Source organism: Hyla sarda, chromosome 1, assembly GCF_029499605.1.
Source record: "Hyla sarda isolate aHylSar1 chromosome 1, aHylSar1.hap1, whole genome shotgun sequence".
NCBI lineage: Eukaryota > Metazoa > Chordata > Amphibia > Anura > Hylidae > Hyla > Hyla sarda.
Window position 1 is genome coordinate 515374300 of NC_079189.1, and position 16636 is coordinate 515390935.

Sequence of the window (16636 nt, forward strand, 5' to 3'; positions counted from 1 at the left end):
ATCAAGTTATGCTACCATTGATTTAAATCGGTCCACAGACAGTCCGCAATAGTGTCAGATTTGTGGACTGTCCGTGGACCCATTCAAATGAATTGTCGCGTAACTCACAGTGGGTTTCCCACAGCGGGAAACCGGCTGCTAACTACTAGCATGTGAACGCACCCTAAAACTCTCTGCTTGTAAGGAAAATGGACAATACAAATAAATAATATATTGATTCGCATACACAATATTTCTACTTTATGTTTGCATCATAAAGTTGACATGCTTTTACTGTTTGAAAACATTAGATGGCTTCAAAGTTTAGAAGCTATTTTCGTGTTTTTTATGAAAATTTCTAAATCAGAATTTTTCAGGGACCAGTTCAGTTTTGAAGAGAATGTGAGGGTCTTCCAAGTGAATCCCAAAATTTGTAACCCAATTTCTCTTGATTGAAGAAAAATCCCATATATGGATGTAAAGTGTTCTGTGGGTGCACAAGAGCAGTGTTTCTCAAGCGCGGTCCTCAAGTACCCCCAACAGGTCATGTTTTCAGGATTTCCTTAGTCTTTCACAGGTGATATAACTGTGGTGATGCCTGATTTACTGACCATGATTATTAGAGATGAGCGAATCGAAGTTGACGAACCCGAATTCGTTACGAATTTCATGAAAAATTTGATTTGCAACGAATACGAATATCGCCGCGATTCTTCGCGCGAATCGCTTAATTAAACTCCATTTTACAGTGTTCCAGGCTATTGGAGACCTAAGATGGCAGATCCACATGTGTGTACATGGGGCAGGGGAATATGGGAGGGCGGGAAACAGCGGCGAGAATGAAGGTAGGCGGGCTGACCCTTAATCACATGTGAGATGCAGCCTATCAGTGTTCATTGACCAGTGTGATGTCACAGCCCCTATATTATCGGCGGCCATCTTGCCTCTCTTCATTTCATCTATGCACTCAGATAGAGAGGACGGGACTGCGTGTGTGTGAATAGCTAATACCACAGCGTTACACTGCAACTGCTAGTCACATCAGCATTAGGTAAAGACAGGAGTGCAGAATGCTTTGCCTTTCACACTGAGAAGGATCATTGATAGCTAAACCTCCTATTCATGTTATTGAGCATTGCAGCAGATAGGGACAGATGGCTGTCAGCTGCCTCATACAGATCTCCAAGCTGCCTGAACTTTCTGAAGCATCTTATCGCCTAATTTTTCAGCCCGTGAGTTTTTTTTTTTTTGCTCCACAAATCTTCTGCTTCTCAGAATTCTGTGACAGAGTGCAATTTAGGGTTTAATTCCTGGAATTCTTTTTTTTTTTTTTTTTTTTTTTTTTTTTGTGGTGCTGTACTGTTGGGTCCTGCTGCTGTTCCAAAATATGTGATTGTTCAGTGGACTGTAGTGCATTTGTACCATTTTATACATGTTAATCTGTCAAGGGGCTACATACTGTGCAAGTCCAAACAATAGTATTCACCGGCTGTTTTTTTTTTTTTAATAGAGTTTTTTCTGCATATAGTTGTGCATATTACTGCCTTCATTAGTGCATACCGCATACGTACATCCAAGTATTGTACCATTAAGTACCTGTTAAGCTGTCAAGATGCTCCAGACTGTCAAAGTTCAAACAATAGTATTCACCGGCTGGTGTTTTACAAAAATACAGAGTTTTTTCTGCGTATAGTTACGCATATTACTGCCCTCATCAGTGCATACCCCATAGGTACATCCAAGTATTGTACCATTTAGTACCTGTTAAGCTGTCAAGATGCTTCAGACCGTCAAAGTCCACACAATAGTATTCACCGGCTGGTGTTTTACAAAAATACAGAGTTTTTTCTGCGTATGGTTACGCATATTACTGCCCTCATCAGTGCATACCGCATACGTACACCAAAGTATTGTACCATTTAATACCTGTTAAGCTGTCAAGGTGCTCCATACCGTCAAAGTCCAAACAATAGCATTCCCCGGCTGGTGTTTTACAAAAATACAGAGCTTTTTCTGCGTATAGTTATGCATATTACTGCCCTCATCAGTGCATACCGCATATGTACATCCAAATATTGTACCATTTAGTACCTGTTAAGCTGTCAAGGTGCTCCATACCGTCAAAGTCCAAACAATAGCATTCACGGGCTGGTGTTTCACAAAAATACAGCGTTTTTTCTGCGTATAGTTAGGCATATTACTGCCCTCATCAGTGCATACCGCATAGGTACATCCAAGTATTGTACCATTTAGTACCTGTTAAGCTGTCAAGGTGCTCCAAACCGTCAAAGTCCAAACAATAGTATTCACCGGCTGGTGTTTTACAAAAATACAGAGTTTTTTCTGCGTATGGTTACGCATATTACTGCCCTCATCAGTGCATACCGCATACGTACACCAAAGTATTGTACCATTTAATACCTGTTAAGCTGTCAAGGTGCTCCATACCGTCAAAGTCCAAACAATAGCATTCCCCGGCTGGTGTTTTACAAAAATACAGAGCTTTTTCTGCGTATAGTTATGCATATTACTGCCCTCATCAGTGCATACCGCATATGTACATCCAAATATTGTACCATTTAGTACCTGTTAAGCTGTCAAGGTGCTCCATATCGTCAAAGTCCAAACAATAGCATTCACGGGCTGGTGTTTTACAAAAATACAGCGTTTTTTCTGCGTATAGTTAGGCATATTACTGCCCTCATCAGTGCATACCGCATAGGTACATCCAAGTATTGTACCATTTAGTACCTGTTAAGCTGTCAAGGTGCTCCAAACCGTCAAAGTCCAAACAATAGTATTCACCGGCTGGTGTTTTACAAAAATACTGATTTTTTTCTGCATATAGTTATGCATATTACTGCCCTCATCAGTGCATACCGCATACGTACACCCAAGTATTGTACCATTTAATACCTGTTAAGCTGTCAAGGTGCTCCATACTGTCAAAATCCAAACAATAGCATTCACCGGCTGGTGTTTTACAAAAATACAGAGCTTTTTCTGCGTATAGTTATGCATATTACTGCCCTCATCAGTGCATATCGCATATGTACATCCAAGTATTGTACCATTTAGTACCTGTTAAGCTGTCAAGGTTCTCCATACTGTCAAAGTCCAAACAATAGCATTCCCCCGCTGGTGTTTTACAAAAATACAGAGTTTTTTCTGCGTATAGTTAGGCATATTACTGCCCTCATCAGTGCGTACTGCATAGGTACATCCAAGTATTGTACCATTTAGTACCTGTTAATCTATCAAGGGCCTAACTACTGTGAAAGGACAGCCGTAAGTAATCACCTGCTGATGTTGTAGACAAATACTGTTTAAAGAGTAGTGTAGCGTATTGTAATACCCTCATAAACGCAATAAGTATTTCAGGCAGAGAAGTGCCAGGACGTGCACAGAGGAGTGGCAGAGGCCTAAATACTTCAGGCAGAGTTGGCAGCAGACTTGGGGCGAGTGGCAGGAGGAGTCGCAGCGAGAGGCCAGAGCTCCCGATATGAGCCAGCGGCCGTGTCTCCACCAGCAACCCATCTGCTGTCGTCAATTGGTTAACACACTCATCCACATCATAACAAGTGACATCTGACACCCACAGTCAACAGTCGGTGGGTTCCTCAGACACAACCCTCAGTTGGCATGGCCTGGGAGCAGTCCCTGTCCTCCCATTGCCTTTGTCCTATGCTGTTCCCTCTCCTAAAGAAGTATCTTATGCTGTGTGTTCAGCTCCACTATTTACTGAGGACGATCTAATAGAGGACAGTCAGCAGCTACTGGACAGCCAAGAAGGGGAGGAGACATGCGCCGCCTGCTCCGCTAGGCGGCCAAGTAGTGATGCAGAGAGTGACATGGGTGGCGGTGTTGCAAGGGTTCAGGGTCCTGAAGCAGACACTGTTGGGGAACCTGAGGAGGACATCAGTGACGTGCACACAACTGTTGATGATGATGAAGCCGATTAGGAGCCGGGTGCAGAAGGGGCTTCATCATCATCAGGAGAAGAGAGTGGCAGGTTGCCCTTGAGGCAGCAAGGCGGTAGCACGGTTGGCAGTCAGCGTGGTGGCAGTAGTTGAAATTCAGGGGAGACCACCTGCTTCGTGGCAGCCTACCTTTCTGGGAGGTAGTGGAACAGGGGTTCCTGGAGATGGCGCCAGTAGCAGTCAATTAGTGAGGACCGTCGGTGGGAAAATCAGCTACTCGGCGGTGTGGAAGTTTTTCATGAGGCATCCAGAGGAGGTTAACGTAGCCACATGCAAGATCTGTCAGCAGAAGGTGAAGCGTGGCCAGGGTCCCAATGTCGGCACCACGGCCCTGCGTCAACACATGCTTTGCCACCATAAAGCAGCCTGAGAGAACTGTGGCTCCAATGTAGTGGTCCAGCCTGCTGCATCATCCAGTGGCCATCTGCTCCCTCCTTCATCCAGCAAAGGCTCCACCACCTCAGCCGAAGGGAGCTGTGTGTCAAACCCTCCTTCTGTTGCTCCTGCTTCTCCTGCTTTTAGTCAGCCATTCCGCCAACAATCCATTGGGGAAGCCATGTCCAAGAGACAACAGTATGCACCCACTCATCCAACAGCGCAGAAGTTGAATGTGCTCCTGTCCAAGTTGCTGGTGTTACAGTCCCTCCCTTTTCAAGTGGTGGACTCTGCACCTTTCAGAGAATTGATGGCTTGTGCCGAGCCGAGGTGGAGAGTCCCAAGCCGTCATTTCTTTGCGAAGAAGGCAGTACCAGCCCTGCATAAGTTTGTACAAGAGAAGGTGGGCCAGTCCTTGAGCCTGTCAGTGTGTTCAAAAGTGCACAGCAGCGCCGACGTGTGGAGCTGTAACTACGAGCAGGGACATTACTTCTCTTTTACGGCCCACTGGGTAAATGTGGTTCCTGCACAGCCACAACAGGAACTTGGACAGGTCACACCGATTCCTCCTCCACGCTCTTGCTCCCAGGCAGTTGGTCCTGTTACAGTGTGCGACGCCGCCTCCTCATCCTCCACCGTGTCCTCGGCCTCCACCGCACATCCAAATCTCGTTGGCCCTTCATCGTACCATGTGTGTAGGGCACGGCGGTGTCAAGCTGTACTTCACATGGTTTGCCTTGGCGAACGGAGTCACACAGGGGAGGAACTGCTAAAGTTCACTCAGAAAGAATTCCGAGTATGTCTTACTCTACGAAATCTGGAAATGGGAACCATGGTGACCGACAACGGGAAGAACATTGTGTCCGCACTGCTAAAGGCAGTGTTAAACATGCGCCCTGCATGGCAAACGTGTTGAATCTGGTTGTCAATAACTTTCTCAAGTCTTCACCCCATTTGCAAAACAAAATGGCAAGGAAAATGGCAAGGAAACTGTGCATGCACTTCAGCCACTCGTACACCGCCAAGCACAACTTCTTTGAGCTGCAGCGTCAGAACTGTATCCCACAACATAGTCTTATTTGTGACGTTGCCACACGTTGGAATTCCACCCTCCATATGTTGGACAGACTATACGAACAAAGAAAAGCCATCACTGATTTCTTGATGATCCAAGCAGATAGGAGTACTCCCCTGTGTAACTTCAATGTGAACCAGTGGCAGCTCATACGAGACACCTGCCGTTTGCTGAGGCTCTTTGAGAAAGCCACATTATTTTTAGTCGCCTGGATTACACCATGAACTACGTAATTCCACTCCTGCATTTCCTACAACAAATTATTGAAACCATGGCTGGTCACGGCAATGGAGACGTTGCGCCTACATCTCAGGGCTACATGAGTTCTGTGGGGGCTGAACTGGAGGAGGAGGATGATGAGGGGCAGAGCGGAGCACAGTTTAGGTTGGATGAGATGGTCGGTGTTTCTAGTCATCGGACAGGAGAGGAGGAGCAGGAGCAGCCAGAGGAGCTGGAGGGTTATGAGGAAGGTGAGACAGAGGACCCAGACACACAGTGGCAGTATGCAGTGGAGATGGAGGCAGGTAGTCCCTCTGAATCACTGGCGCAAATGGCACGATGCATGCTCAGTTGCTTGCGTAGAGAACCCCGAATTGTCAAAATTCGTCAGCGGGGTGACTTCTGGATCTCCACCTTATTAGACCCTCGCTACCATCCCAAAATGGGGGCCTTTTTTACACCTACTGAGAGGGAGGACAAACTGACCTACTACAGAGAGATTCTACGTAGTCAGTTGGCTGATGCCTATCAGCCACATGGTCCATCCATTCGCATGTCTGACTCGGGGGGCACTCTGCGCTCATCTTCCACTGCCATGGATGCTGGGGAGGGGAGGGGTGGCAGGAGCAGTACCAGCTCAATCAGCAGCAGCCTGAGTCTACAGTCGCTGATGAGTAGCTTTCTTCACGCGCATAGTGAAGCAACTCATCAGCAGCAGGTAGACATGGAGCAGGACCTGAACCAGCAGGTGGTGGCATACCTTGACATGGCCATGCCAACAACCATTGAAGATCCGCTGGACCTCTGGGCAGCCAAACTTGATTTATGCCCTCAACTAGCAGAGTTTGCCCTGGAAAAGCTGTCCTGCCCGGCCAGTAGTGTGCCATCAGAGTGGGTGTTTAGTGCGGCCGGGGCCATAGTCACCCCGAGGCAAACTCGTCTATCCACTAAAAATATGGAGAGACTGATGTTTGTGAAGATTAATCAGGGATGGATCAGCCAGGAATTCCAGCCACCAATGCCAGATGCCTCGATAGACCATGCTGCTACACCAACATTTCCCAATTATAGTTGATTATGAAACCCTCTTGGGTTATCAATTACGGTTATAAAACCCTCTTTGGTACTGCCATTGCCTGCTCCTGGCTCATCCTGTGTCTTTCAGGAACTACTTGCCTCCCTGATGCCTCAGTCCTTGGGCCTTCAATTTTTGGATGTTTAGCAGTAGCTAAATTCATGCTTAATGCAAATTTCAACATTGATCTTTAAATGTAAGGGGTTTATTATGATACCCTCTTGGGTACTGCGAATGACTGCTCCTGACTCATTCTGTGTCTTTCAGGAAATAATTGCCTCCCTGATGCCTCAGGCCTTGAGCCTTGCATTTTTGGAAGTTTAGCAGTAGTTAATACATGCTTAATGCAAATTTCAACAATGACCTTTAAATTCTCCTACCCCGCCGGGGCCGATCCGAGGACCTCACTAAACCATCCAATCGGTAGTAGAGACATGCGGAGTGTACAAAGGGCAGGGACTTAATGAACCCGAGCTTATGACCCACACTTAGTTGTGATTCTTCTTTCCTGGCAAATAATTGCAATCCCTATTGTGAACGGGGTTCAGTGGGTTACCCGCACCTGTCGGTGAAAGATAGACGCACGCTGGTCCGTTCAGTGTAGCGCGCATGCAGCCCCGGACATCTGAGGGCATAACACACCTGTTATTGCTCAATCTCGCGAGTGATCGTGCAATGTAAGGGGTTATTAAAGCCTCTTGGGTACTGCTGATGCCTACTCCTGACTGCTCCTGTTTCTTTCAGGAACTACTTGACTTCATGATGCTTCTGGGCTTGGGCCTTTAATTTTAGGATTTTTAAAATGCTTACATCCATGCTTAATTAAAATTTCAACATTTATGGTGCAATTTATGGGGATCTTAAACACTCTTGGGTAGTGTTTTTTCCAATTTTCTGATAATTATCACAGTAAAAAACTTGAATTTTCCACAATAATAACCATTACACCATGGAACGCTTGTTGCGTGTGATTTTTTAAGTAAAATTTAAAAAGAAAATACGCAGGGGGATGAACTCTGCTTCTTTATTTTATAAAAAATTATTTTATACAAGAATGTCTTTTGTTGGTCCACCGTCCTGCATTATAGAGTCTTCTGGACTCTTGGATATGCACTTATTCTTAAACAAAGGTACAAAAAACAAAAATGGCCAGTCAGGGCTATGGAGACGTTGCGCCTACATCTTACGGCCACATGAGCCCTGTGGGTGCTTGTGAGATTAGGTCCTTTGTACCCACACGGCGGGGTCCGGGACACAAATTTTGATTTAAATTTCAAGTAAAAAAATCACACATTTCAATGGTCTCCTCATGCTGCAGCCAACTCCAGGCTGCGTCGTTCTGGTAATATATAGAGAGCACTCGCTGTCCTAAATTTTCGTTAACATTTTTCGTCAAAAATGTTTGTATGTTTATATAGGTAGCACCCACTATCCAAAAGTCTTCTTCATAAATTTCTACAATTGTTGTGTTTTTTAAGGGGGATTGTGAAGCCCTGGTGTGTACTCATGCATCAGCCAACTCAAGGCTGTACCATTCAGGCAATATATAGGTAGCACCCGCTTTCCTAAATATTCTTAAATTTTTTTTTTAAATGGTTGTTTTTTCTTTGGGATTCTGAAGCCCTGGTGTGTACTCAATGCTGCTTCCTACTACACTCTGTCAGCCCGTTGGTCCTGTGACAATGTGCTACTCTGCCTCCACATCCTCCACTGTGTCTTAAGCCTCCACTGCCCGGACAAGTCTGTGGCTCTTCAGCATACCATGTGTGCAGGGCATGGCGGTGTCACGCTGTTCTTCACATGGTTTGCCTTGGCGAAAAGTCTTGGAAACAATGGCCGGTCAGGGCAGTTTACATCTCACGGCCACATGAGCCCTGTGGGGGCTTGTTGGATTTGGTCCTTCGTACCCACACGCTAGGGTCCGGGACACTGAAAGTTTGTTTTAAATTTCAAATAAAAAAATTATGACGCTGCTGGGCCTGGGTCTGGGTATTTCAAATTTTCTCATAGGTAGCACACGCTATCCAAAATCCTTTTCAAAAATTTCTAAAATTGTGGTGTTTTTTTTTTGGGGGGGGGGATTGTGAAGCCCTGCTTTGTACTTGTGCATCAGCCAACTCCAGGCTGTGTCATTCAGGCAATTTATGGTTTACTGATGCCGCTGTGGGGCCTGGGTCTGGGAATTTCAAATTTTCTCATAAGTAGCACCCGCTATCCAAAATCTTTTAAAAAAAATTCTAAAATTGTGGTGTTTTTGGGGGGGAATATTGAAGCCCTGCTGTGTACTCGTGAATCAGCCAACTCCAGGCTGTGTCATTCAGGCAATATATGCTTTACTGATGTTGCTGTGGGGGCTTGTTGGATTTGGTCCTTCGTACCCACACGATGGGGTCCGGGACACTCAAAGTTTGTTTTAATTTTCAAATAAAAAAATGATTGCGCTGCTGGGCCTGGGTCTGGGAATTTCAAGTTTTTTCATAGGTAGCACCCGCTATCCAAAATATTTTAAAAAAAATTCTAAAATTGTGTTGTTTTTTGGGGGGGATTGTGAAGCCCTGGTGTGTACTCGTGCATCAGCCAACTCCAGGCTGTGTCATTCAGGCAATATATGGGTTACTGATGCCGCTGTGGGACCTGGGTCTGGGAATTTTGAATTTTCTCATAGGTAGCACCCGCTATCCAAAATCTTCGGTTTAAATTTCTTAATTCATCTTTTAATCTTAGGGAATGTGAAGGCCTAGTGCCTACTCATGCTGCTGGCAACTCTGGGCTGTGCCATTCATCCACTATATGGTCTCCTCATGCTGCCAACACCTCCATGCTGTGTCATTCAGCCACTATATGGTCTCTTCATGCTGACAACATGTCCGTGCTGTGTCATTCAGCCACTATATGGTGTCCTCATGCTTCAGCCTCATCCAAGCTGTGTCATTCAGCCACTATATGGTGTCCTCATGCTGCCAACACCTTCCCGCTGTGTCATTTAGCCACTATATGGTCTCCTCATGCTGCCAACACCTCCATTCTGTGTCATTCAGGCACTATATGGTATCCTCATGCTTCAGCCTCATCCAAGCTGTGTCATGTAGCCACTATATGGTCACCTCATGCTGCTAACACCTCCACACTGTGCCATTCAGCCACTAAATGCTCTCCTCATGCTGCCAACACCTCCACGCTATGTCATTCAGTCACTATATGGTCTCCTGACACTGATGCCACCACCAGGCTCTGTCATTGTGCTGCTGTGCGGCAGTGATTCTAAAAGCAATGCCAGTAATCTGCATGGTATTCTGAATAACAGTATTATTTCACTACCCCAGCACACTCCATATGCGTTTTAGAACACAGCAAAGTGTTCTATACCCCTATAGAGGCTGTATGTAGGATAGAAATAGACTTTTTTAATATAGATTCGCCGTTAAAAAATTCGGATCAAAACAAACTTTTTCGGAAAATTTGGCGAATCAGCCGAATAGAATTTTTGAAAAGTTCGCTCATCTCTAATGATTATATAACCTGTGAAAGACTAAGGAAATCCTGAAAACACAACCTGTTGGGGGTACTTGAGGACCGTGCTAGAGAAACACTGCACTAGAGGGCTCAGAAGCTAAGGAACGACACTGAGCTTTTGGAGAGTGATTTTTTTTGCGGCATGTCGCATTTAGGAAGCCCCCATGGTGTCAGAACAGCAAAAAAATAGGAGAAAAAAAATTGTAACCCCATTTCTTCTGAGTATGGAAATACCTCTTATGTGGACATGAAGTGCCCTTTGGGTGCACTAGAATGCTCAAAAGAGAAGGAGCTAAATTTGGCTTTTGGAATATGAATTTTACTTAAATTGTTTTTGGGGACATGTCGCATTTAGGCAGCCCCCCATGGTGCCAGAACAGCAAAAAAATCTAAATAAAAAATCAAACACATGGCACACTATTTGGGAAACTACACCCCTCAAGGAATGCAACATATATGGGTATAGGGAGCCTTAACACCCGACAGGTACTTGATGAACCTTTAGTTTAAGTGGAACATAATAATGAAAAAAAAATTTTTTTCCTAAAATGCTGGTGTTAAGCCTAAATTTTTCATTTTCACAAGGGGTAATAGGAGAACATGCACCGTGGGACTGATTAAGGGGGCAGGGGACTGATTAAGGGGGACATGGGACTGATTAAGGGGGCAGGGGACTGATTAAGGGGGACAGAGGACTGATTAAGGGGACAGAGGACTGATTAAGGGGGACATTGGACTGATTACTGAGAGCAGGGGACTGATTAAGGGGGCAGGGGACTGATTAAGGGGGGCCGGGGACTGATAAAGGGGAGGCAAGTGTTTTATTGAACGGGTGGCCAAGGGTTTTGGTGATGGGAATGAAGGTGGCATATTGTGTGCTTCAAATTGTCTAGAGGGTGCCAAACAAAAACATTGGTTGAAGAAATGTGGGAGAGTCCATGCATGCTTAGTGTTGTAAAATAGCTAGATATAGTGTTCTGACAACATAGCTCTTGTTTCTACAATACATAAACTTTTGTATAACTTATGTATACATTGATATACATGATTGTTACCAGTCAATCCAGTTATTTATTATTGTACTTGTTTGCACTAGCACTTAAATTATCTGTAATAAAAAAAAATATTTGTTACAAAGATTTTTTTCCCTCTTTGTGCATGTTTATGGGGTAATGGGGGGGGAGGGGCGCACAAGGTTAGCTCGCACAGGGCACCAGAACACATAAGGCCGTCCCTGAGCGGAACCCCCCACATGTGCCAGCATTTTAGAAACAACACCCCTCAAGGAATGAAACCAGGGCCGGCCTTAAGTGTTCAGGCGCCCTGTGCGAGCTAGCCTTGTGGTGCCCCCCCCCCCCCCCCCATTACCCCATAAATATACACAAAGAGGAAAAAAATCAAATCTTTGTAACAAATATATATTTTTTTTATTACAGATAATTTAAGTGCAATTGCAAACAAGTACAGTAATAACTGGATTGACTGGTAACAATCATGTATATCAATGTATACATAAGTTATACATAAGTTTATGTATTGTAGAAACAAGATCTATGTTGTCAGAACACTATATCTAACTATTTTACAACACTAAGCATGCATAGACTCTCCCACATTTCTTCAACCAATGTTTTTGTTTGGCACCCTCTAGACAATTTGAAGCACACAATATGCCACCTTCATTCCCATCACCAAAACCCTTGGCCACCCGTTCAATAAAACACTTGCCTCCCCTTAATCAGTCCCCTGCCCTCCTTCACCAGTCCCCTGTCCCCCTTAATCAGTCCCCTGTCCCTTTAATAAGTCCCCTGTCCCCCTTAATCAGTCCCCTGCCCCTTAATCAGTCCAATGTCCCCCTTAATCTGTCCCCTGTCCCCTTAATCAGTCCCCTGCCCCCCTTAATCAGTCCCCTGTCCCCCTTAATCAGTCACATGTCCCCCTTAATCAGTCCCCTGTCCCCCTTAATCTGTCCCCTGCCCCTTTAATCAGTCCCATGTCCCCCTTCACCAGTCCCCTGCCCCCCTTAATCAGATGCAGACCCCCTTAATCAGGTCCTCCCCATTCACCAGTCCCCATTAAGCAGACTCAGACCCCCACTCACCAGTCCCATGTTCTTATTACTCAGTCCCCTGTCAGTCATAATCAGATCATCTCCCCCCTTCACCCCTTAATCAGACCCTCCCCCCTACACCAGTCCCCCTTAATCATACTCAGACCCCCCCACCCCCCTTCACCAGTACACTTCTCTGTCCCCATTAATCAGACCCTCTTTTTTTATTCCATAATTAGACAGACCCTGCCCCCCTTCACATATCCTATGCCCTGTTTAAAAAATTAATTAATTAAAAAAGCACAAAATAAAACAGTTATTTAGAACAGCCAGGTACTTACTTTTGAAGGCTGCGGCGCCACTCCCTGGAATCAGCTTGTAGAGCATAGGCCAACGCCTTCACACTGCACACAGGGATCCTTCCGCGGCTCTCTGTGAAGCACTTGGATGCTGCCCGTGCCCCCAAAGCTCCTCCTCCACGCTCCGGACCATGCTTCCTCCTTCAAAGCAGATGCAGCCTGCAGCTCGCTTCTCCCCATCTTCGGCTGGCCTGTTACACTGCGAGCTGTGTCGACCGCCGGCCGCCCAGCGCCCCCTGTTGCTATGGCGCCCTATGCGGCCGCACAGCTCGCACACATAGGCCGGCCCTGAATGTAACAAGGGGTAAAGTGGCCTGTGGCATATCAGTAGCTGATGGATACATACATTCAGAGGAAAATAAAAAAGAAACACCCATTGTGACCCCATTACAGACATTGCACCCCCTGAAGAATGTGTATAGGGATGAAGTGGACATTTTGAATGCATGGGTGTTTCCTAAATATTTTTCAGGATGGATGAAGTGTAGTTTGTGAAGAATGAAAATTGCAATTTTCACCTATGCTCTGCCCCTATGCTCATCATTCTGGGAATAACCAACATGTGACCCCAAATTGTTGCCTGGAAATATGATGAGGTTCATGAGAGTAAACTCAGTTCGGATTTGAGGTCTATGCTTCTTACTGACCTATCAGTAGCTGACGGTTACATACATTCACAGGAGAATTAAAAAACACCCACATGTGACCCCATTACAGAAAGTACACCCCTGGAGTAGCTGAGGGTTACATACATTAAAAGGGAAAATTAAAAAACACCCACATGTGACCCCATTTCAGAAAGTACACCCCTGGAGAAGGTGTATAGGGGGGAAGTGGACATTTGGAATGGACGGGTGTTCCCTAAATCTATTTTCTAGGAATGGATGAAGTGTAGTTTGGGGAAAAATGAGAATTGCAATTTTCCTACTGATATGCCAATGATGTTCTCAGAATGATGACCCAGAGCTTTGCCAAAAGTAAAAATTGTGCCTGCCCCAATTCTGGGGGTGCCTGGACATTCTGGGGTGCAATCCAGGAATCCCTTTCCTCGTTCACTCTAAACTTTACAGAGTTTATAGAGTTTCACGCCATACCTCGCCCGCTTAGTGGGAATATATTGGTGAAAGATAAGTCTTCCTTTAAAGCTGATGAGAGACTCATCAACAGAGACCTCCCTCTGGGGTGCATAGGCCTCCACAAATTTGGCCCCAAAGTGATCAATGACCGGCCTTATTTTTTACAGGTGGTAATACACAGGATCACCTTGGGGGGGGGGTACACATGCTGCATTATCAGCATAATGCAAGCATTTACGTATGGGCTCAAAACTTCCCCTTGTCATGCCCATGTCCAGCACAAGACCCCAATACTTCCTCATCTCGTAGGGCGGGAGGGCTTCTGTGTGTGCTTTAGATCACCGTTAGCAGACAAAAAAGTTCTGCTCCCCAAAAAAATTTGGGGGGCGGACCGCAGCACCCTAATGGACCCTGGGTCACACAGCTAAAGGTGCTGCAAACCCTCGGACAGCTACTGTGGGGTCAGCTGCCAAAATAAAAACTTTTTTTCACCTTTCTTTTAACACCTACCTTTCCCTACCTATTATAAAGCAATCCATGATCTGGATGGCATGCACAGTGCCCAGATGGGCAAGGATTGCACTGCTTGCCGACTTGCCGAATGGCTTTCAGAGCAGAGGAAGGGGGGCATTAACCCTTCCACTGACGGCTGCAACCTCCCACCTATGGAGGTAGTACACCACCGATCACCCTCCTCTTCTGGGTCTTTGGGTCAACTGAAACCTGAATTACCTGAAATTGTCACGATTCGCTGGTCAGAATTGATGGGAGGAGGTCTCAGGACCCCCCTAGGCATTGCCACGGGATGCCTGCTGAACGATTTCAGCAGGCATCAAGTTCCGATCACCGGCCGATGGATGGCCGATTAATTGCCAATGCAAAGGCGTACCTGTACACCCTTTGTCCTAGAGGGGTTAAAATTACCAACACCTTTAATGCTACTTGTTACAGAAAGAACAATTTAGTACATACTGAGGGAGATTTATCAAATCCTGTCCAGAGTAAAAGTTGCCGAGTTGCCCAATCAGATGGCTTCTTTCATTTTTGATCTTTTTTGAACATCTTCAACTTTTCTCTGGACAGATTTTGAGTAATCTCCCCCACAGTGTATTTAGGGAATTAGTTTAAAATTGTAGACTAATTTGAAGATAGGCTAATATTTTAGGGTACATATATGGCAGATTTGTGGCATAAATTCTGTTCCATTCCTAAGCATGCTTCATTTAGATGAATAGGACAGTCACGGATAGGTCTGCAGTAAATCTGCTGTGTGTGAATATTACCTTATACTTCTGCCTAATTAAAGTTTCCAGAAAATAGCTAAACATGACTTTAAAATAGAGATGTCATTCAACTGAATGCTAAGTTACTAAGCTAAGTATATATATATATATATATATATATATATATATATATATATATCTTATGAATGATTAAAAGAGCCCAAAATGGTTAAAGCAAAAAGAAGCAACTTTCTTACTGCAGAGATTCAAAATGTGCCCTCCAGCTCTCTACAGGCTATAAGCTGTATGGTATGACAGCCTATACTCAGGAAACTATTCAGAAAATTGGCTTTTTGTTCTACTTGGTAAGGGAGGGCAGGCATTTACATTTTTACAGAAGGAAGGTGTGTTCCTTTATATCTTCGGCAGTGTCTCCAAATTTTTCTGGCTGTTTCCATCATCTCAACCGGGCTGCTTTTTTGGAAAAAGATTTGAGTCCCATCTTGTTTGTAGAATCAATGCAGATTTCCCATTCTTCTGTAAGTCCAGAGGATGTTCATCATCGAATAGGATGTCTGTCGGAGAACGGCTGAGCTCTAAATCCTTTCAGGTATTAGGACAAACAGATTCTCTGTAAAGTCCAGCAAAAGATAAAACAAGGGGAGAGAGACCACGAGAGGCTGAGGGTATAAACAACCTTATTGTAGGATGTGGTCGAGAGTTCCTCTTTAATGAAGAAAGCTGTTGGTAAAGCAGATGACTTTACTTCAATCTTTCACACAAAGAAGACACGTTACATTTCATTGTTGCAATTTACAATGAAAGGAACAATTCATTCTTGGTAATTCTGGATCAAGAGGTACGCAAGTTAGGTAACATCTAGGATGCAACAAGGGTTGTGTGAGAGTGCAATGAAATTTCCAGTACAGTGACACTTCTTCCCAAAGTTTGCAACTCTTATTATCATAGGTCCCCACTACTGACCAGATGTGATCGTGGCTGTCAGTGTCAGAGCAAGTGAGGCATATTCAGAAAGAAGTCCATGCTGCTAAAACTAGCCTGCAGACTATTATTTAGAGGTAATATCTGACATAGAAAATTGTCCTATAGTTATGTTGTCTTTGAGATATATACATACCTATATATGTGAGTTTTTTTGGTGAGTGACCAAAAGAATTTATAGCGTCTATATAGCCTAGCAATGCCACTGGTGGGAATCAGATTCCGATTGCCTATGGGGAGGGAATGTTTTCCTTATCGGCACCAAAATACCTAATCCAAGCCCAGTTCTGGAATATTTTGTAGAATTGCACGAATTTCAACTTAATCGTAACTATTTCGTTTTAACAAACAGTATGATTTCTCCAGTACTTCATAATAGTCAACTTCAGCTTCTCAAAGGCCAATGTTAACTTCACAGAACTAACTTTAGCTTGTCACAGGTTAAAGAGTATCTGTCACGATCTTGTTAAAGTGCACCTGTCATCAACAAAAACTATTTATATAATGTAGATAATACCATTATATGTATATTTGTATTATACATTGGTTAAAAAATGTGTATATTTTTGTCCCTGCAGCTATTGCATATGTGTCTCTATGAGAAGTCCAAATACAGGAAGTGAGGGTAGGACAAGCAGGGCTCTGTACACTAAGAAAAATCAGGACGGTGTGTACTGAGGCTCTATAACATGCTGCTGGCTCATACATCA